At 44.9% G+C, this 23,295-nt stretch overlaps 1 long non-coding RNA gene across 6 annotated transcripts in view; it reads left to right on the top strand.

The window, feature by feature from the left end:
- Nucleotides 1–23,295, top strand: part of LOC140484532 (uncharacterized) — a 55,843-nt gene that overhangs the window by 845 nt on the left and 31,703 nt on the right. The window contains exons 3-7 of one of the 6 annotated variants that reach the window (XR_011962230.1): nucleotides 2,705–2,771; nucleotides 5,893–5,979; nucleotides 9,709–9,813; nucleotides 14,743–14,896; nucleotides 17,618–17,700. This is a non-coding gene — a long non-coding RNA (uncharacterized lncRNA). Of the gene's footprint in view, nucleotides 1–2,704; nucleotides 2,772–4,945; nucleotides 4,968–5,892; nucleotides 5,980–9,708; nucleotides 9,814–14,742; nucleotides 14,897–17,617; nucleotides 17,701–23,295 lie in introns of those variants that run through there. The other 5 variants (XR_011962232.1, XR_011962233.1, XR_011962231.1 and 2 more) reach the window with 5 other exon arrangements.

Genomic DNA, 23,295 nt, shown 5'->3' with positions numbered 1-23,295 from the left:
ATGATTTGAAAATAATGTCCAAATCAACAACAGTTTGTATTTTTATTATCATGCTAATAATTTCACAAAAGTACGATTGAGAACTTTAGACATAAGGTCATAGATGGAGAAATTAGGTCAAGTGACCAAAAGCATTGCCAAAAAGCAGGTTTTGAGGGATGTCTTAAAGGTGGAAAGCAGACCTGTGAGGTTTTGGCTGCAAATTTCAGACCAAGCTGCTTCAGGAACTGTAGAAACAGCCACACAGGTGAAGTAATGAATTATCAAATGGTTGGGAGTCTCGAAGAAAATGGGTTGTCGAGGTCTCAAAGTGTGTGTGGTGCAGGGAGCTAGGGATTATCACAGCCAGGAATTAAATAAAGTGTGAGAATTTTAAATTGAGGGATATTGGCCAGGTGCTGACAGGTGAGACTAGATTGGGTTGGGGTATCTGGTCGGCATGGACGGGTTGGACCGAAGGGTCTGTTTCCTTGCTGTACATCTCTCTGGCTGTATGCTGTTGATTATAATTAGGAGCCTTTTGATGAATCAACAAGCAGAGATTTAGACTTTCTTGAGATTACAGGGAGATTGAATGTGGGAAGCTGGCCCTGAGTGTGTTGGGAAAATGAAATCTGGAGATAATACAAGGTGGATGAGAGTATATGAGCTGATACAAGGGTAGAATCAGCTAGAAATAGTGGTCTTGGAGTGGGACTGGGCTGTCACTCTCACCTCACCTCACCTCTGGGATTCAGCTCGTTGCCTGATTGTGAATCAGGGCAGTAACACAATCAGGAGCTGAGTGGCCCTGGTGGAGCCTAAAATGAGTGTCGCTGAGCTGACTGTTGCTGAGCAGTTGCTGCTTGGTAGCCCTGTCAATGACATCTTCCATCACTTTACTGCTGGTCGAGTGTGCACTGATAGATGGAACTTGCCTGGGTTGGATTGCCCAGTGTTTTTGTGTTGAACATCCCTGGACAATGTTCCACATTGTCGGTAGATGCCAGTGCTGGAACGGTACTTGGATTGGTGGGTGGCAAGTTCTGGAGCACAAGATATCAGTATTATTGCCAGAATATTGGCAGGGCCCGTAGCCTTTGCACTACTTAACCATTTCTTGATGTTATTCAAACTGCATCAAACTGGCTTAAAACTCGCATCTGTGATGTTGGAAACCACTGGAGAAGGCTGAGATGGATCATCCCGCTTTGCACTTCTGGCTGAAGATTGCTGCAAATGCTGTCGTCTTATCTGGTGCATGGGTGTGTGAGGCCCCTCCATCAGTAAGGGTGGGGATTTCTGTGATACTTCCTCCAGTGAGTTGTTTAATTGTCCATCACCGTTCACAACTGGGTGTAGCAGAACTGCAGAGCTCCGACCTGTTCCATTGGATGTAGGATCACTTAGCTCTGTTGCTTGCTGCTGATGTTGTTTGATATGCTGGTAGTTCTGTTTTATGGCTTCACCAGGTTGGCACTTCAGTTTTAAGTCTGCCTGGTGCTGCTCATGGCATGCCCTCCTTCCCTGTCCATTGTGATGGGTGCGAGCAGGATTTACAAACCCATGAGATTACAGATTGTGCTGGAGTACAGTTCTGCTGCTGTTGATGTCCCACAGTGCCTCAGAGAGATCCAGTTTGAGATCCTACATCTTTTCAAAGTCTGTCCCATTTAGAACGGTGATAGTGTCACTCAACACAATGGAGGTTTTTCTCAACTTTAAGGCAAGTCTTTGTCTCCAAAAGGAATGTGTGATGGTCGCTCTTACCGATACTGTCATGGCCAGATGGATCTGCATCTGGTCAATTCATAACAATGAGATCACTCTTGTTTTTCCCTCTTGTTGGTTCCCTCACCACCCGCTGTAGACTCAGTTGAGCAGCTATACCCTTTAGGACCTGACCACCTCAGTCAGTAATTCTATTACAGAGCTAGTCTCAATTGTGGACATTGAAATCCTGTACCCAGAGTACATTTGACACCATTTTATTGCCTCGATGCTTCCTCCAAATGTTATTCAACATGAAGGAGAAGTGATTCATCAGCCAAGCAAGGACAGGACGTGGTAATCAGCAGGAGCCATGAGACTTCCTGGTCTCCGGAGCCAATGCTGTGTACTCCCAGGGCAAATCTTCCCTATCTGTACGCCACTGTGCCACCACCTCTACCTGGTATGTCATATCCAGAGATTTCAGGAGAAAGTGAAGACTGCAGATGCTGGAGATCAGAGTCAAGAGTCTGGTGCTGGAAAAGCACAGCAGGTCACGCTGATGAAGGGCTTAGGCTCGAAACATCGATTCTCCTGCTCCTCGGATGCTGCCTGACCTGTTGTGCTTTTCCAGCACAACACTCTCGATATCTATTGGTGGTGATGGTGGTGTCTGGTCATTGTTTGTAAGGCAAGATTCCGTGAGTTTGACTATGTCAGGCTGTTCCTTGACTAGTCTGTGAGACAGCTCTGCACATTTTGGCACCAAAATCCATATGTTAGTCTGGAGGACGTTGCACCATCGAGAGGGCTGATTCTGTGGTTGTAATTTCTGGTGCCGTGTTAGTTGCCAACTGGTCCATCCAGTTTCATTCCTGTGTTGAGACTTTGCAGTGATTAGTACAGTGAGTAGCTGGCTGGGCTGCTATCAGGTTGGCAGGATTTTTTTCGCCATTGACAATGGTTTCATGGAGATCAGGAGATTCCTAATACGTTGTTTTTTTCTTGAATTCAGATTCCACCATCTGCCAAGGACTTCAGTCGTTTGTTTTAATATTCTGGATAAAAGCTAAATACATCAGGTTTGATCAGTCATTTTAAATATCACTAACCCTGGTTTTGTTTCTTTGTAAAACACTGTCCATCATCCTGTCTCCTCCATCCTCCCCTCCAACAACGAGTGAGGAGCACATGGAGTTTCTCTGTCACTAAGACTGAGATAATCCGATCAGCTGCTTCTCTCCCTCCCACTAGCCCACTGAGCCAAACTGCCTCACGTGGTGTTCCTGGTTTTTGTTCTAAACCTACATCTTTCTCCAGTCTCTTGTCAAGCCTTATCAGAGCTCACCTTGACCCTTTACCCTAATCTCACTAAACTCACTTTCCAACTCTCTTTCCTCCGCTGCCGCCTCATCACTCCCCCTCGCCAATTTATAGATATTGTTCCTTGTTCTGTCTGTTGGTCTTTTCTGGTTATGTCCTTCTCTCCCATTCTGTGAAAACTAATATTTGACCTCACCGTTGTTGGAAAATCCTGCTCCATCTCCACTCTCCCTTTCCTTTCTGAATTCCTTGCATTTGGTGTCCCTCAACGATCTATCCTTGGTCTCTCCTGTATCTCACGTACACAGTGCCAGGAGGTGATATCATCCAAAAACACTGTTAGGTTTGACATGTACACTGACGATGCCCAGCTCTCCCTCCCCATCATCCCTCTCCATTACTCCACTGTTACTCAGTTATCAAACTGCTTATCACATTCTCACTCGTCGATTAGCTGCAATTTCCTCCAATGAAACATTGTCAAGGTTAAACCCATTGCCTTACTGCTGAGCCCCTCCCTCCCACTGGGAACTCTGAGGCAGAACGACACTCAACAATATTGCTGTTATATCTGACCCCAAGGTGACCTTTTGATCAGACATCCACACAATCACAGCACCAGGAAATCCAATCTTTTAAAAGTTGCTTTTCTCCACCTCACCCCAGCTCCATTGCTACTGAAACCCCTTACCCACGTCGGTGTTCCCTTATACTTGAATCCAAAACAGAACTCTTGATTCCGTAACTCAGAATCTGGTTTCAGACTCCCCTCTCAGTATTTACCCTCGGACACATCCTCTCAGTATTTATCCTGTCAAACCCCTTAAGAATCCCATCTGTATCAATGAGATCACCTCTCTTTCTCCAAAATCCAGTGAGTAGAGTTCCAAACTTTTCAGCCTTTATTTAAAAGATAATCCCTCCAAACCAGGGATCATCTCATTGAATCTTCCCTGAAATGCCTCCAATAAAGTGACACATTTCCTTCTCTAAAGGGACCAAAACTGCTCTCATTACTGCAGATATGGTGGTCTCACCAGCACTTCCACACGTTACTCTCAGGTATATACTCCAAACTCTAATACTGAAAACTTTTGAAACAAACATTCGATTCCCCTTCCTGATTCCCTGGTGTAACTGTGTGGTAGCTTTCTGTGTTTACTGAACAATTACCCCAGGTCCCTTTGTGGTGCAGCTTTCTACAGTTTCCACCATTTAAATAGTACTTTGTTCTTTTATTATCTCCTCCAAAATGAGCAACTTCCCATTTTTCCCAAGTTACACCCCATCTGGCAACTTGTTGCCTCCTTCTCCTGTGCATCTCTCTCTTTTCATAATCCTCTTAGACATTTACAGTTATACCTTTTCTAGGAGATATCACCCCCCCCCCCCTCCCCCTTCCCATTCTTCCAAACATTTACTGGGAGCACTGGGCAGTGGGAAGCAGACAGAGTTGCTATCTTTTTAGGGATACGCTTTGGAGTGATTGGGAGGATCGTCCTACCCATTGGTCAGGATGGAGACAACGTGCCCATCGTTAGGCATTAGCCTTTCACACCCGTGTCTTATTGATGAGGCAGAGCGGCAGCACGGAATGAAAGAAAAGAAAGTCATTCTTGTTCCCCATAACTCACTGACCCTTGGATCATTTTCTCCAATGTGTCAAAGAACAGCTGTGTTCAGTCACATGAGATCTCAAGTTGGAATCTCCTAGAAACCCACAGATTTCCCTCTGAGTTGACTGCTGATGTCCTCAAGGGTAATATGTACAGTAATCCTGGGCCACAAGGAGGGGATGATGTGAGTTTCTAACTTGAACTGATAGTGACAGATTTTATAAACTTGTATTACGGGATATTACAGGTGGACATTCAGATGGTAATCTCAGTAAATATTCTGCTAAACTCTGATTGAATTACTCAGTATATCAGGATCTGGATATTCGCATTGTGTGTGTGAGTATTGTGCTCCAGATCAATCCCATTTGCTGCTTAAAAATTCTCCTTTGAATCATCGCATTCTCTCAAAAGGTCTCCCCAAACCTTCAATGTGTCCTGTAATCCTTTTATGATGACCTGATGAGTGTATGGTTTATTATTCGAATGTGTAATCTTTGTATAAGGATGTCTCAGAGAGGGAGCAGAATATTCTTAAAGGGGAGAATAACCATTTTGAGGGGAGGCTGTTGTTTATTGGTATCAATGACATAGGAATAGAAGAGTTCACATTATCGGATCATTGGAATCTCTTGTGGGGTAGAATTGACCTCCATCAGAAGGATGGATTGTACTGGCACTGGAAGGGAACAATTGCTAGTGCTATTAAGGAGGCATTAAACCAGTGAAGGAATGTGGGTAAACCCAGAGAGAGAGTGAGCGAAGAGCTAAGTCTGATGCTTGTACAGTTCAGACATCAAACAGTCAAGGCAGACAAGGGCAAGGAACAGAATGAGCAGTTACACTGCATATGTTTCAATGCAGGGGGCAGAGGAGCTCAGGGTATGGTTTTGAACATCGCACTGGAATATTATAGCAATTACAGAGGCATAACTTAATGATGGATAGGACCAGCAGCTTAATGTTCCAGTGTATAGATGCTATAGCAAAGATAGAAAGGGGGCAACAGAGCAGGGGAAGAGGTATTTTTGATTAGGGATAACATTACAGCTGGGCTTCAAGAGGGTATTCCTGGGAGTACATCCAGGCAGAACTGAGAAATAAGAAAGGGATGATCTCCTTATTGGGATGGTACTATTGACCGCCCTCCCACTTCCCCGATAGTCAGCAGGGAGTTGAGAAGCAAATTTACTGAGAGATCACTTATCTGTAAGAACAGTATGGTTGTGTACAAGACTTGACCTTCTTTGTTATTCATTCACAGGATGAGGGTGTCACTGGCTGGGCCCAAAGGGCAGTAAAGAGTCAACTACATTGCTGTGGGTCTGGAGTCACATGTAGGCCAGACCAGGTAAGGATGGCAGATTCCTTCCCTGAAGGATATTAGCGAATCTGATGGGGTTTTTTTCGCAATAATCAACAATGGATTCATGGTCTTTAATAGATTCTTAATTCCAAATTTTTATTGAACTCACATTCCACTGTCTGCCGTGACGGGATCCAAACCCTGGGCCCCAGAACGTTACCTGGGTGTCTGGATTATCCATCTAATGATAATCTCACTAGGCCATTTGGTAGGGCGAGTGACTGAAGTATCTGTGGGGCAGCACATCAGCACCAAAGATCCCATGGTCTCTGCAGAAGATAGAAAGGGCTGGGGAGGGAGATATATCCCTGGTGGTGGGGTCTGACTGTAGGTAGCAGACATAGCAGAGGTTAATGGAGATTAGTGGGTGGCAGGTGAGGACCGGGGGATTATATTCTTATTGTGGTTGGAGGGGTGGGGGGAAGGCGGAGGTACAAGAAGTGGAGGATATGCGTTGGAGTGCATTGTTGATCAAGTGGGAGGGAAATGCGGTCCTTGAAAGAGGAAACCTTTCTGGGATGTCCTGGAGTGGAATTGCTTCTTCTGGGAGCAGATATGGCAGAGGCGGAGGAATTGGGAGTACAGGATCACGTTTTTACAGGAATGTACTCGAGGGTAATCAGGAGAGCAAAAAGGGGACTTGAAATATCTCCAGGACATAGTTTAAGGAGAATCCAAAGAGATTCTACAAATACTTTAAGCATAAAATAATAACCAGACAGAGAATAGGACCCCTTAAAGATCAACAAGGCCATTTATGGAACAACAGGATGTGGGAGAAATACTATGCTATTCTATTCTAGAGAGTTTGGAGAAATAAATAGTGATAACTTGAAAAGTGTCTATGTTACAGAGGAGGAAGTACTGGATGTCTTAAACAGTAGCAAGGTGGATAAATCCCTGGGACCTGATCAGGTGTATTCCAGAAATTTGTGGAAAGCTAGGAAGGTGTTGGCAGTGCCCCTCCCTAAGGTATTTATATCATTGTTTGTGACAGGTGAGGTGCTGGAAGATGGGTGCCATTATTTTAAAAAGGTGGGAAGGAAAGGCCAGGGAACAAGAGAACAGTCAACCTAACGTCAGTGGTAGGTAAGTTGTTGGAAGGGATTCTGAGGGACAGGATTTACATGTATTTGGAAAGACGAGGATTGATTAGGGATAGTCAACATGGCTTTGTGTGTGGGAAATTCTCTCTCTCTAACTTAATTGAGTTTTTTTGAAGATGTGACAAAGATGATTAATGAAGGCAGACTGTGGACGTTGTCTATATGGACACTGAACGATGTTCCACATAGCAGACTCGTTAGCAAGGTTAGATAACATGGAATGTTGGGAGAACTAGCCATTTGGATACAAAACTGGCTTGAAGGTAGGAGGCAGAGGGTGGTGATGGAGGCTTGCTTTGCGGACTGGAGGCCTGTGAGCGGCATTGTCCTGCAGGAATGGGTATTAGGTCCTTAAATAAATGACTTGGATGTGAATGTATGAGATATGATCAGTGGGTTTACAGAAGACACCAAAATTGGAGGTGTAGTGGACAATGAAGCAGGTTCGTTCAGAATGCAACAGGCTCTTGACCAGATGGGACATTGGAGTGAGGAATGGCAAACTGGGTTCAATTTAGACAAATGTAAGCTGTTGGATTTTGGAAAGGCAAATCAGAGCAGGTCTTGTACACTTCATGGTAAAGTACTTGGGAATGTTGCTGAACATAGAGACCATGGAGTGCAGGTTCATTGTTCCTTGAAAGTAGAGTCGAAGGTAGGCAGACTAGTGAAGGTGGTGTTTGTTATGCTTATATTTATTGGTCAATGCATTGAGTTCAGAAGCTGGGACGTCAAATTCTGGTTGGACAGGACATTGATTAAGCCATTTCAGGAATTATGTTTTAAGTTCGAAATTCCCTGTTCTGGAAAGGATGTTGTGAATCTTGAAAGAGTTCAGACAAGATTTTCAAAGACTTTGCTCGGGTTGGAGGATTTGGGCTACAGGGAGAGGGTGAATAGGCCAGGGTTAATTTCCCTGGAGAGGCAAAGACTGAGAGGTGACTTCATGGAGATCGATAAAGTCATGAAGGGCATGGATAAGGTGAACAGCCAGGGTCATTTCCCCCCAGTTAGTTGGGTTCAAAACAAGATCACATGGACTAAAGTTGAGAGGGCAAGGACTTAAAATGGATCTAAGGGGCAAAGTTTTCAAGCTGTGTGTGGTGTATGTGTGGAATGAGCTGCCGGATGAAGTAGTGGAGGCTGATACAATTACAACATTTGAAAGGCATCCGATTGGGTACGTGAATAGGAAGAGTTTCCAATGATACGGACCAATAGCTGGCAAATGGGACTCCGTTTGTTGAGGATTCCTCGTTGTCATGGACAAATTGGACCAAAGGTCTGTTTCTGTGCTGTACATCTCTATGACACTAATAAATGAAAATAAGATGTGTTCCTCTTTTGTGGAGAGCTAGCAGAAGCACAGATAATTGTCCTTGGAGCTGAGAAGGTTAAGCAGTGATTTTGACCAGGTGCAAATTTGTTTCTAGGATATCTAATCTGCAGAGTGAGGGGAATTGTTAACAATGTCACAATTTTAGTAACTGTTTTCAGGTAATTGGCAAATAATGTGAATATGTGAACATTATTTTATTCAGTAAGTTCTGAGTATCTGGAACAGTCTGAATGGCAGCTGGACACAGACTCAGCAGTTATTCATAAACAGATTTGGAATTTTACTTTTTAAGGGAAGATTTGGGGGTCTATGGGCAAAGGGGAAGGGAATTGGGACAGATTTGCAGCATCTCCAGAGGAAGAGGGTACATCCCAAATGGGCTGAATAGCCCCAGCCCCTGTGCTCTGTGATACTGCCCCCATTGACTGTGAATGTTGAAGCTCATCCCAGGGCAGAGAGAGGGAGGATCCCACCACTCACCTCACAATGGGCCCCGAATGATTGATATCAGCGCAGGCCAATAGGGGGCAGAGGGCAGTACTGGAGGACCAGGTTGTACCAGTTTGTCCTCCAACCAATTGGAGTGAATGAGGGCATCCTCAAGGCTGGAGCTAAAGAAAGGCACATATCGCAGAGATCTGAGAAACTGGAGGACATGAGATAGGGAGCGTTCTGTGGCTGGTGAGGAATTATATAAATCAGGAAGAGTTGTGAGGCTGGATGAAGTGACAGTGATCGGGAGAGTTGTGAGGATGGAGGAATTTAGAGTTAGTGAGGATTAGAGTCCTAACGTTATACAGCAAGGAAACAGGCCCTGTGGGCCAACCAGTCCATGCCAACCATAATTCCAAACTGAACTAATTGTACCTGCCTCCGCTTGGTCCACATCCATCCAAATATTTCCTAGTTATGTACTTATCTGAATGTCTTTTAAATATTGTAATTGTATTCACAGCTACCACTTCCTCTGGAAGTTCATTTCACATGTATAATTTTTTTAAAAACCCTAATGTCTTTTCTGAAATCTTTCTAATTTCTTCTCAAAATGAATGCAGCACAGTTTTGAATCCCCCCCCCTCCCCCCCCAGCAAAACACTTTCTGATTTTGTAAACCTGTAATAAGGTGACCCCTCAACCTCGTGCACGCCAGTGAAAAAAATTCCCAGCCTATCCAGCCTCTCCTTAGAACACAATCCCTCCATTCATGGAAACATGCTGGTAAATCTCTTCTGAACCTGCTCCAATTTAATGATATCCTTCCTATAACAGCACCACCTGAACTGGACAGAGTATTCCAGAAGAGGCCTCCCCAACGTCCTGTACATCCTCAACATAACGTCCCAACTCCTGGACTCAAAGGTCTGAACAATGAAGGTAAGTGTGCTAAGCACTTTCTTAACCACCCTGTCTACATGTAACACAAATTTCAAAGACCTGAAGCCCTCGGTCGCTTTGTTCCCATATCACTACTCAAGGCTCTACTTTTATTGAGTGTAAGTCCTGCCCTCGTTTGTTTTGTCAAGATGTTATATTTTGCATTTATTCCAATCAAAAAAATTTTTTGAGTATAAAGGCAGTAGGAGTATAATTAAAACAGAAATCAGGAGTCAAAAAAGGGCCGTGAGATAGCTTTGGCAAATAGGGTTAAGGATAATCCGAAGGGCTTTTGTAAATACATGGAAAAAAAAAGGCTAACTAGGGAGAAAATAGAGACCCTCAAAGATCAGCAAGGCAGCCATTGTGTGGAGCTGCAGGCGATGGGTGAGATAGGAAACAAGTATTTTGCATTAGTGTTTACTGTGAAGAAGTACATGGGAGATATAGAATGTGGGGAAATAAATGGTGTCATCTTGAAAAATGTCCATATTACAGAGGAGGAGGTGGTGCTGGATCGGTGGCTAAGGAGCTGGTGCAGGGGAAAAGGATTCACGTTTTTTGGATCATTATGATCTCCTCTGGAGTAGAGTTGACCTGCATAAGAAGGATGGATTGTACCTGAATTGGAAGGTGTCTAATATCTAGGCAGGGAGACTGGCTGGTGATACTCGGGAGGCATTAAACCAGTGAGGGAGTGGGTATAAACCCAAGAAGGTAGTGAGAATAGAGGTATGTCTGAGGCTGGTACAGTTCAGAAGTCAAATAGTCAAGGCAGGCAAGGGCAAGGAACAGAATGAAGACGGACTGAGCAGTTGCACTGCATTTACTTCAATAGAAGATGCCTGACAGGGAAAGCAGATGAGCTCAGGGTGTGGTTTTGAACATGGCACTGGGATATTATAGCAATTACAGAGGCATCACTCAGGGATGGATAGGCCTGGCAGCTTAATGTTCCAAGGTATAGATGCTATAGCAAGGATAGGAAGGGGGACAAGAGAGGAGGGGGAGTGGCATTTTTGATTCGAAATAGCATTATGTTTTTGCTTAGGGAGGATATTCCTGGGAGTATGGTCAGTGAAGTTATTTAGGTGGAACTGGGAAATGAGAATGGGATGATCACCTTATTGGGGTTTTCTGCATGGATTTCGTCTGGGCCCTCTGGGTTCCTCCCACAGTCCAAAGATGTGCAGGTTGGGTGGATTATCCAGGCTGAATTGCCCGTAATGTTCAGGGATGTGCAGGCTCTGGGAAATGCAATGTTACAGGGGCAGGTTAAGAGGCTTTCAGGGTCAGTATCAATGTGATGGACTGAATGACCTGTTTCCACACTGTTGGGATTCTCTGATAATTCTATTTTTAAAATATTTACAGAAAATAATAGACCAGATCGAAAAGTTAAGGTTCTGAATTGGACAAAGGCCAATTTTGATGGCACAAGGCAAGAACGTTCATCTGGCCCCTCAAGCCTGCTCTACCATTCAATAAGATCAGGGCTGAGCTTTTCATGGCCTCAGCTCCACATTCCTGCTCTCTCACCATAACCCTTAATTCCTTTCCTGTTCACAAATCTACATTTTGCCTTAAAAGCATTCAAGTTGATAACGTCAAATGCTGCACTCGGCAGGGAATTCCACAGATTCACAACCCTTTAGCTGAAGAAGCTCCTCCTGAACTCAGTCCTAAATCTGCTCCCCCTTATTTTGAGGTAATGCTCTGTAGTTTGAACCGACCCCAGTGGAAATAGCCTCCCTGCTTCTATCTTATCTACTCTCTTCATAATTTTATTTTTTCCTATCCAACCTCCCATTCATCTAAATTACAATGACTATAGAACCAGTTTTCTCAATCTCTCCACATACACCAACCCTCTCAACTCCCAACTCAAACTAGTGAACCTCCTGTGCCAGTGCATCCTTGCTAATGTAATGGGACCAAACCTGGACACAGTACTCCAGGTGTGGCCTCACCAGCATCCTGTACAGCTGCAACATAACCATACCTCTAGCAATGAAGGACAATATTCCCTTCACTGCCATAATTACCTGCTGCACCTGCAAACCAACTTCCTGAGATTCATGCACAAGGCCACCCAGCTCTCTCTGCACAGCAGAATGCTGCAAGATTTCACCATTTCATCATCCAGTTTTCTGTTCGTACGACCAAAATGGATGACCTCACATTTCCCAACATTGAACTCCATCTGCCAGATCATTCACTTAACCTATCTGTATCCCTGTGCAGACTGACAGTGGCCTCTGCAGACATTGCTCTACCTCATCTTTGTATCAAATGTGAACTCTGACACCGGACACTTGGTCCTCAACTCCAAAACATTTGTGTAAATTGCAAACAGTTGTAGTGCCAACACTAATCCAAACACCCATTTATCCCCATTCTTTATTTTTTGCTGGTTAACCGATCCTGTATCTATGATAATACATTACCAATAATGCTGTGCATCTTTACCTTATTCAGCAGCTTTTTGTGTGGCAACTTATCGGATACCTTCTGGAAATCCAGGTACACCACATCCACCGAGTCCACCTTGTCCAACGCACTCGTCGTATCCTCAAATAATTCCAGTAAATGTGTTCTACATGACCTGTCTTTCCTGAATCCATGCTGTGTCTGCTCAATGAGACAATTTCTACCCAGATATCTCACCACTACTTCCTTGAGAGGTTCAAGCATTTTCTCCACTACAGAAGTTAAGCTAACGGGTCCTTTTGAAAAATAGTGGCACCACATTTGCAGCTTCCAGTCTGTCAAAACCATTCCAGAATCCACCAACTTTTAGTGAATTTTCACGAGTCTATTTGTTATTCTCCACCCCCCCCCCCCCAGCCCCCCCAGCCCCCCCCCCCCCCCCCACCCCCCCCCCCCCCAATCTCCTTTATTCCCTGGGATGCAATCCATCAGAGCCTGGATACCCATCTACCTTTAGGCTGTTATCTTTCCCAACATTACCTCTTTACTGGGAATGATTGCTTCTGTATCCTCATCTGCCATTGCCTCCATAGGCCTGCGACAATGAGAGTACACAGACAGTATGTTCCTGTTAAGGCCAAGGCTGGTAGGTGTACAGAATGCCGCCTGTTGAAAGAAATTGAGAGCCTGGTCAAGAAAATGAAGGAGGCGTATGGCAGGTACAGAGAGCTGTGTTTGTGTGAATCCCTAGAGGAGTATAGGGGCAGTAGGAGTATACTCGAGGTAAACCAGGAGGGCAAAAAGGGGACATGAGATAGCTTTAGGAAATAGGTTTAAGGAGAATCAAAGGTGATTGTACAAATACACTAAGGACAAATGAGTAACCAGGCAGATAATAGGTAACCGCAAATCAAGGCTGTCTGTGGAACCGCAGGAGGTGAGAGAGATTCTGTATGAGCGGAGAGGTTTTACAAACAAAATGTGCACATCGGAAAACACAAATTTGAACATCACAGTCTTGTGTTTTCAGTAAACGGGGAATTGCCTCAGTGTGGCTGCAGGCATGGGTGCGCGCCACCATCTTTATTTGGGGCAAGAATTCACTGGAAACATGCGGAGCCACCAGTTTTTTAGGGGGCAAGGTGCAGCCAGGCGCATGTGCAGCCTTTCTCTGGTACAGAGTCATTGGGCAGGATTTACACAGAGCACATTCAATCTCAGAGAAATGGATGTTTATTTCTGGATTTGTTTCGTCATTCATTTAAATGATTTGGTATCGTAAATGAGTTTGCAGGTCATACAAAATTGGAGGTGTTGTGGATAATCAAGAACGTTACCTCAGATTACAATGAGATATTGGTCAGATGGGGTATAATTTAGATAAATGTGAGGTGCTGCATTTTGGAAAACCAAATCAGGGCAGGACTTATACACTGAATGACAAGGCCCTGGAGATGTTTGCGGAACAAAGAGACCTTGGACTGAAGGTTCATAGTCCTTGCAAGTCAAGGATAGGATGCTGAAGAAGGTGTTTAGTATATTTTCCTTTATTGATTCGAGCATTGAGTATAGGATGTGGGAGGTCATGTTACTATACAGGACATTCGTTAGGTCACTTTTGGAATATTGTGTGCAATTCTGGCCTACCTCCTATCAGAAGGGTGCTGTGAAACTTGAAAGGTTTCATAAAAGACTTACAAGGATGTTGTTAGGGTTGGAGGATTTGAGCTACAGGGTGAGGCATAAAAGGCTGGGGCTGTTTTCCCTGGAGTGCCATAGGCTGAGCAGTGATGTTATAGAGATTTATACAATCATGAGGGGCATGAATAGAGTAAATGAACAAGGTGTTTTCCCTGGAGTGGTGGTGTCCAGAATTAGAGGGCATTGCTTTAGGGTGAACGGAGAAAATTTCAAAGGGGCCTAAAGGACAACTCTTTCATGCAGTGGGTGGAATGAGCTGCCAGAGGAAGTGATGGAGGCTAGTACAATTAAAACATGTTAAAGGCATCTAACTAGACATATGATATGTTTAGGAAGCGTTTACAGGGATATAGGCCAAGTGCTGGCAAATGGGAATAGACTAGGTTCGGATACCTGTTTGGCAAGGATGAGTTAGACCGAAGGGTCTGTGTCGGTGCTATACATCTGTGGGATCATAACAGCTTATACTGCTCTGCTTCATCTCTGGGTTCCCTCATGACCACTTTGTCAATATCTAGCTTCCTCAATCTTGAACAATGGGTGTATTTTTGGTCTGTTTGGTTTTTTACTATTATTGTTACAGACATTTTTGTAAGTTAATTTTTCACTGCCGCCCAGCCCCTGACCATGTGCTGCTTATCAATATTTTCCGGAAAATCTTTAATGGTCGAGAATTCCTTTTTCCAATAAGCAAGTGTATCTTCCTTCCATTTCTGACTATCTCATTCTGCACCATTTTCATTCCCTGTAATCCATTTTGCACTCCTTGAAACATCAACTGTGTTTCTCCTTCCACAGATACTAGTGATAAATGCCAAAGCCCTGTTGCCTGGGAGAGGGTGATGTTTGACTTTCTTGTACAGCTGCAGTTTGTGTGGTGAAGGTGCTCCCACAATGTGGTTGGTTAAGAGACATTATAGAGTATTCATTCAGCAACAGTAAAGATCTGAAGGTAATGTCCAAATCAACAACAGTTCATATTTTTATTGTCATGCTTATAATTCCACAAAAATATTATTTCGAATTTTAAACATCAGGCCAGAGATGGTGATATTAGGTCAGGTGACCAAAAGCGTTGTCAAATAAGCAGGTTTTGAGAAATGTCTTAAAGGAGGAAAGCAGACCTGAGAGGTTTTGGCTGTGAATTTCAGAACGTGTTGCTTTGGCAACTGTGAAAGCAGCCACACTGGTGAAGTAATGAATTAACAGATCATTGGGAGTCTCGAACAGAATGGGTTGTCGAGGTCTCAAAGGGTGTGTGACGCAGTGAGCTAGGGATGATCACAACCAGGAATTAAATCAAGGGTGAGAATTTTAAATTGAGGGATGTGGGCCGGATGCTGGCAGGTGAGACTAGATTGGGTTGGAATATCTGGTCGGCATGGACGGGTTGGATTGAAGGGTCTGTTTCCAAGCTATACATCGCTGTAGCTCTATGTTCTTGATTATGAATAGCAGCCTTTTGATGGATCAACAAGTTCTGGTACAAGGGAGTACTTGGGCAATAGAGATTTAGTTTTTCTTGAGATTACAGGGAGGTTGAATGTGGGAAGCTGGCCAGGAGTATATTTGGATAATGAAGTCTGGAGATGACACAAGGTGGATGAGAGTATATGAGCTGAGACAAGGGTGGAATCAGCTTAGTGGCCTTAGAGTGGGACTGGGCTGTCACCCTCACCTCACCTCTGAGATTCAGCTGGTTGTCAGGTTGTGAATCAGGGCGGTAACACAATCAGGAGCTGGGTGGCCCTGGTGGAGCCTAAAATGAGTGTCACTCAGCTGGCTGTTGCTGAGCAGCTGCTGCTTGATAGCCCTGTTGATAACATTTTCCATCACTTTACTGCTGGTCGAGTGTGGACTGATAGATGGAAATTGGCTGGGTTGTATTGCCCTGTGTTTTTGTGTTGAACATCCCTGGGCAATGTTCCACATTGTTGGTCGATGCCAGTGCTGGAGCGGTACTTGGCTTGGTGGGTGGCAAGTTCAGGAGCACAAACCATCAGTGTTATTGCCAGAATATTTGCAGGGCCCATAGCCTTTGCACGACTTAACCATTTCTTGATGTTATTCAAACTCAACCGAACTGGCTTAAACTCACATCTGTGATGTTAGAAACCACTGGAGAAGGCTGAGATGGATCATCCCACTTTGCACTTCTGGATGCAGATTGCTGCAAATGCTGTTGTCTTATCTGGTGCATGGGTGTGTGAGGCCCCTCCATCAGTCAGGGTGGGGATATCTGTGATGCTTCCTTCAGTGAGTTGTTTAATTGTCCATCACCGTTCACAACTGGGTGTGGCAGAACTGCAGAGCTCCGATCGGTTCCACTGGATGTAGGATCACTTAGCTCTGTTGCTTGCTGCTGATGCTGTTTGAAATGCAGATGGTCCTGTTTGGTAGATTCACCAGGTTGGCACTTCATTTTTAAGTCTGCCTGGTGCTGCTCATGGCATGCCCTCCTTTCCTGTCCATTGTGATGGGTGAGAGCGGGATTTGCAAACCCATGAGATTACAGATTGTGCTGGAGTACAGTTCTGCTGCTGTTGATGTCCCACAGTGCCTCAGAGATACCGAGTTTGAGATCCTACATCTCTTCAGAGTCTGTCCCATTTAGAACGGTGATAGTGCCACTCAACGCGATGGAGGTTTTTCTCAACCTTAAGCTAAGACTTGTGTTTCCAAAAGGAATGTGTGATGGTCGCTCGTGCTGATACTGTCATGGACAGATGGATCTGCAGCTGGTCAATTCATAACAATGAGATCACTCTTGTTTTTCCCTCTTGTTGGTTCCCTCACCACCCGCTGTAGACTCAGTTGAGCAGCTATACCCTTTAGGACCTGACCACCTCAGTCAGTAATTCTGTTGCAGAGCTCGTCTCGATAGTGGACATTGAAATCCTGTACCCAGAGTACGTTTGACACCATTTTACTTCCTCAGTGCTTCCTTCAAATGTTGTTCAACATGAAGAAGAACTGATCCATCAGCCAAGGGAGGACAGTACGTGGTAATCAGCAGGAGCCATGAGATTTCCTGGTGTCCGGAGTCCATGCTGAGTACTCCAAGGGCAAATCCTCCCTGTCTTGTGCCATGACCTCTGCCTGGTCTGTCCTGCTGGTGGGGCAGGACATATCCAGAGATTTCAGGAGAAAGTGAAGACTGCAGATGCTGGAGGTCAGAGTCAAGAGTCTGGTGCTGGAAAAGCACAGCAGGTCAGGCTGATAACTGGCTTAGGCTCGAAACATCGATTCTCCTTCTCCTCGGATGTTGCCTGACCTGTTGTGTTTTTCCATCACTACAATCTCAATCTCTTGGCATGGTGATGGTGGTGTCTGGTCATTGTCTGTAAGGGTTGATTTCATGAGTATGAGTATGTCGGGCTGTTCCTTGATTGGTCTGTGAGACAGCTCGGCACAATTTGGCACCAAACTCCAGATGTTAGTCTGGAGGACATTGCACCACTGAGAGGGCTGATTCTGTGGTTGTATTTTCTAGTGCCTTCTTAGATGACGAGTGGTCCATCCAGTTTCATTCCTTTGTTAAGACTTTGCAGTGATTAATACAGTGAGTAGCTGGCTGGGCCACTGTCAGGTTGGGAGGGTTTTTTCTGCCATTGACAATGTTTCCATGGAGATCAGGAGATTCCTAATTCCAGTTATTTTTTCTTGAATTCAGATTCCACCATCTGCCAAGATGGGATTCGAACCAGGACTTCAGTCGTTTGTTTTAATATTTTGGATAAAATTTAAATACATTAGGTTTGTTCACTCACTTTAAATATCACTTACCCAGGTTTGGTTTCTTTGTGAAACACTGTCCATCATCCTGTCTCCTCCATCCTTCTCTCCAACAACAAGAGTTTGGAGCACATGGAGGTTCTCTGTCACTAAGACTGAGATAATCCGATCTGCTGCTTCCCCCCTCACGTGGTGTTCCTGGTTTTTGTCCAAACCTACATTTTTCTCCAATCTCATCTCCTGTCAAGCCTTATCAGAGCTCCTCTTGACCCTTTACCCTAATCTCACTAAACCATAGACTTTCCAACTCTCTTTTCTCCTCCACCTCATCAGTCCCCTTCACCTATTCACAGACATTGTTCCTTGTTCTGTCTTTTCTGGTTATGGTCCTTCTCTCCCATTCTGTGAAAAACTGATATTTGACCTCACGTTTGTTGGAAAATCCTGCTCCATCTCCACACTCCCTTTCCTTTCTGAATTCCATGCATTTGGTGTCCCTCATGGATCTATCCTTGGCCCCTCCTGTATCTTGCCTACATACTGTCAGGAGGTGATATTGTGCAAAAGCACCATGTTGGGTTTAACATGTACACTGATGTTGCCCAACTCTCCCTCCCCATCATCCCTCTCCATTACTCCACTGTTACTCAGTTATCAAATTACTTACCACATTCCCACTACTTGATTAGGTGCAATTTCCTCCAATGAAACATTGTCACAGTTAAACCCATTGCCTTACAAATTCCTTTTCCTAACTGCTGAACCTCTCCCTCTCACTGGGAATTATGCAGCAGAACTAGACTCTTCACAATGTTGCTGTTATATCTGACGCGAAGCTGACCTTCTTATTAGACATCTACACAATCCCAAACACCAGGAATTCCAATCTCTAAACCGTTGCTTATCTCCTCTTCACCCTAGCTCCATTGCTACTAAAAACCCTTACCCATGTCTGTGTTACCTTTAAACTTGACGAATCCAAAGCAGAACCCTTGATTCTGTGACTGGCTCAGAATCTGGTTTCAGACTCCCCTTTCAGTATTTACCCTCAGACACATCAGTATTTATTCTGTCAAACCCCTTAAGAATCTGGTGGTGCGGTGTGATTGTTGCTGGTGGAAATGGCAGAGGATGATGTGTTGTATCTGGGTGGAAGGTAAGGACTTGGGGTGGGGGGGGTGGGGGTGTTCTATCCTTGTTGCAATTGGAGGTGTGGGTTTCAAAGGCAGAGGTGCAGGAAGTGGAGGAGATATAGTGGATGGTATTGACCACATGGGAGGGGAAATTGCACTCCTTGAAATATGGGGCCATTTGGTATGTTCTGGCCTCACTGGAACACTGCAGTAAGCATGAGACAGAGATGTTGGCCAGGGAACAGGCTCGTGTGTTAAAGTGGCAGGCAGCTGGAAGCTCGGGGTCTGTTTTTGCAGCAGAACGTAGATCATCAGTCGCCGTTTCCGCCACCTCCACTGAGATGCTGCCAGACACAGGTTCCTGTCCCCTCCATTAACAGCTATGCACCCCCCCCCCCCCCAAGCCAGATGGTAATCCACTCCTTTGTCTTTCCAAATGTTCGAGTCTCTCTTTGGGTTATGTCCCTGCCTATTATTTACTCTTTAACCCCTATGATCTGCAGGTTAGTTGAATTGGCCAAGCTAAATTTCCCATAATGCTCAGGGATGTGTAGGTTAGTTGCATTAGTCAGGAGAAATGTAGAGTAATAGGGTAGGTGAATGGGTCTGGGTGGGATACCCTTCGGAGGGACGCTGTGGACCTTTTGGGCCAAATGGCCTGTTTCCACAGCGTCAGAATTCTAATTTTCCCAGCTCCATCGGTTCTGAGGAATGGCCACTGGACAGATTTTTGTTCCCAGATGCTGCCAGACCTGCTGAGCTTTCCCAGCACCATCTGCTTGTTGTTCCTGATTGACACCATCCATACACCTTCGGGGTTTGATTCAGACAGGGGGAGGATCCCACCACTGACCTCACAATGGGGTCCAGCTGATTGATGGCAGCTTCGGACCAATAGGAAAAGGTGGTGGGACTGGTGGACCAAGTGCAACTAGTTGGTCATCCAAACAATGGGAGTGAATGAGGGGCGTGGCCAGTGGGATGACATGTCACCAGTAACTCTGCTGATGCAGTGCCACGTAACTCGGCCATCGGTGAATGTGGGAGACACAAACAGGGAAGGGGAGAGTGGCCTTGGAGACGGAGATAATGAGTCACTTTCGACTGGAAAGTTTTAATTACACTCTGTGCGGTTTGAAAGTCTGAACTAGAAACTCTTAATCCCCCGTTTGCAGCAGATGGGAAAGTGGCTGCGGCCCTCAGGCTGTGAAAGGTCCTGGGATATGGCCGCCATTTTTATTGGGGGTAAGGTATAGTGAGGCGCATGTGCATGTCACCTTCCTCGGGTGGTGGGGGGGGGGGCGTGCAACTTGAAAAGAGGCATTTACACATCAAGCACATACCAAGAAAAAAGTGTGTCTTTATATTCTTCCTGCACTGACTGAGTTTTGTTTTGTGAATTCATTTCATAGGATATTAAATGAGAATAATTGGGGCTGGGATCTCAAAAGCAAGTTTTTACAGTCAATGGGGTCATCAGGATCTGAATGTTATTGGCATTTAACTGTGGAAGGAGAAAGGTTTCTCTGCTCTGTTTGTGGGAAGATATCTCCAATATTTTTGTTAAGAAGAAAGATGTACAAATTCATGATTGGGTCACCCTTTGGGTATCTGCTGTGTTCTGGGCCCTACAGCTGAGGAAGGAGATATAAGCCTGAGAGGGAGCACAGATTTATCCAAATTACACCTCGTCTCTTTGTAAGAACTCTCAGATTTAGACCCAATCACCCACTTCATGATGTTAACCTGTAAACTTCATATTTTTAATTACCTGTAAACTTCCCATTAAAAATCCTTTTGGACTAAAATTCCATTACCTTTTCAGGTGGAATGTTCCAGCTTCTGACAACTGTCTGTTCATTCCGAAACTGCTGAGGTCCATGTTGACTCTGGGGTTACAAAGGGCTGAATTGAAAGATGAGGTGCTGTCCCTGAGCTCCCATTGAGATGCATTGGAACAGTACAGGAGGCTGAGGGCAGTGTAGGTGTGAGCAGACAATGAAAATGACAGGGCTGCACTGTGAGGGCTGCTTGGCTCAATGAGAGTGTTTTGGAGTTGGGTGTAAACAGAGTGGGGTGAGACAGGGAGAAGGTGAAGCTGAAACTCAGTTTTAGTTCAGGCCTTTCAGAAATTCACAGTCCCAATGGGAACAGCCAGTTTTTAAGTGATACCTGCGGAGTATTTTTTTAACAGTTTTTAAAGTATTTTTTTCCTGAGGGCAGTTGAGAGTTAACCACATTGCTGTGGGTCTGGAGTCACATGTAGGCCAGACCAGGTGAGAATGACCGTTTCCTTCCCTACAGGACATTAGTAAACCAGATGGGTTACTAACAATCAACAATAGTTTCATGGTCATCATTCGCCTTTTCATTCTAGATTGTATTGAATTCCGATGCTGCCATCAGCCATGTTGGGATTCTATCCCTAATCCTCGGAACACTGTACATATCACTCATCTGGCAGGAATACCATTAAGCCATTGCCTCCCTTTTTAGCAATGTTTAAAATAAAGTTCCATCATTCTACGTGTACAATGTGAGATAAAATACTGCAACGTCCATGTGTCAGCCTCTCCAAAAGGTCAATCAACAGAAATTTGTTTGAGGGCGAAATATTTCACTTATTTTTCGGGGGGGGGGGTGGGTTATTAAACAAAAATGAATCCAAATAAAAACCTTAAGCCACGGCCATGTAATTTCTGAAGCCGGAGGGAGATTACAGAGACAGGGAGGGTGGTGAGGCTGGAGGGGGATTACAGAGACAGGGAGGGTTGTGGGGCCAGAGGGGGATTGTTGTCCAAACATCACTGTGGTGTACATGGACTGCAGCATTTCAGGGAGGCGGTTAACCACCACTTTCTCCAAGACAAGTAAAGGTGGCCAATAAATACTGGTCTGGGCAGCAAGGGCAACCCCCAGTGAATAAAACCAAGCAGTGACCTCTCTGAGCTGACTTGTTGTGAAGTTAAAAACCTCTCTGGAAATGGAGTGGGCAGAGAAGAGAAACAGTGACATTTCACAGCTGCCCTCAGAGAGACCTCACCCTTGGAAGTACTCAGAGCCGGGGATCAGCTCAGTGAGTTTCAGTCTCTTCAAATATCAATCTTAGTCGGTTTTATTTTATTAAATCTACAATCGTGAGTCAGGTGACTATTTCTTTTTAATGTCTTAGGGTCTCTTGATTAAATGTTTAAGATATAAAACGTAAGCATTAAGTTATTCTCGGGCAGTATTTTTCGAGCAGTAAGACTGTGCCTTTGTCTTGGTCTGTCGATTGTTAAGGCGGAGAGATGGCCTGTTGTAGAGTGGCGTGCTGTTCCTGTCAGATGAGGGAGATTAGGGAGAGTTTCAATGATCCTGATAATTGTCTGCAGGAAGTGTGATTGCAAATCCTATTGGAACGTATGGATTGGTGGAGGAGTGATTAAAGGCAGTGAAGAATTGACAGGAGCCGGGGGTGGGGTGGGCGGTGTGATAGGTGGCAGTCTCAGGAATGCAGGATACTGCAGATACAGTCAGGTAGATGGGTTACCTCCAGGAAAGCTAGGAGGGGTAGGTTGGTACTGCAGGAGTCTCCTGTGGCTATCCCCATCTCAGACAAGTATACGGTTTTGGAAAATGTAGGTGGTAATACACTTTCAGGGGAATGTAGCACTGACAGCCAAGTTACTGGTACTGAGACTGGCTTCTAACATAATGTGAAGTATATCCAGTTCCACACGATCGATGGTGAGAGGGGACTCTCTAGTCAGGGGCACAGTCTGCCGTTTCTGCAGCTGACAGTGAGACATCAGAATGGGGTGGTGCCGCCCTGGTGCCAGTGTCAAGGATGTCTCTGAGGGAGCAGAATATTCTCAAAAGGGAAAATAACCAGTGGGAGGTCATTGTACATTGGTACCAATGGCGTAGGAAGGTGAAAGCATGGGGTCCTGACGAGCAGGGAGATTTGCTAGTGCCACTCGGGAGGCATTAAACCAGTGAGGGAGTCGGGGTAATCCTAAAGGGATAGTGAGAAAAGAGGTGAGTCTGAGGCTGGTACTGTTCACAGGTCAGACTGTCAAGGCAGGCAAGAGCAAGTCACAGAATGAGGTGCGATGGACCAGTTACACTGCATTTATTTCAGTGCAAGAGACCTGACAGGTCAGGCAGATGGGCTCAGGGTATGGTTTTGAACAAGGCTGTCTATGGAACCACAGGGGGTGCAAAAGATATGCAAATATTTCACGTCATTTTTATTGGTGAAGTATATGAAGCTCGAGAGTTTGGAGAAATAAACACTGGTAACTTGAAAAGTGTCCATGTTACAGAGGTGGTGGTACTGGATGTCTTAAATCGCATCAAGGTGGATAAAGCCCTGGAACCTGATCAGGTGTATCCTGGAACTTTCTGGAAATCTAGGGAAGTGATTGTTGGGCCTCTCCTGAGGTATTTGTATCATTGATAGCGACAGGTGAGGTGCCATTATTTTTAAAAACGTGGTAAG

Source organism: Chiloscyllium punctatum, chromosome 13 (assembly GCF_047496795.1).
Source record: "Chiloscyllium punctatum isolate Juve2018m chromosome 13, sChiPun1.3, whole genome shotgun sequence".
Lineage (NCBI taxonomy): Eukaryota > Metazoa > Chordata > Chondrichthyes > Orectolobiformes > Hemiscylliidae > Chiloscyllium > Chiloscyllium punctatum.
This window is presented reverse-complemented; position numbering and strand designations above follow the sequence as displayed.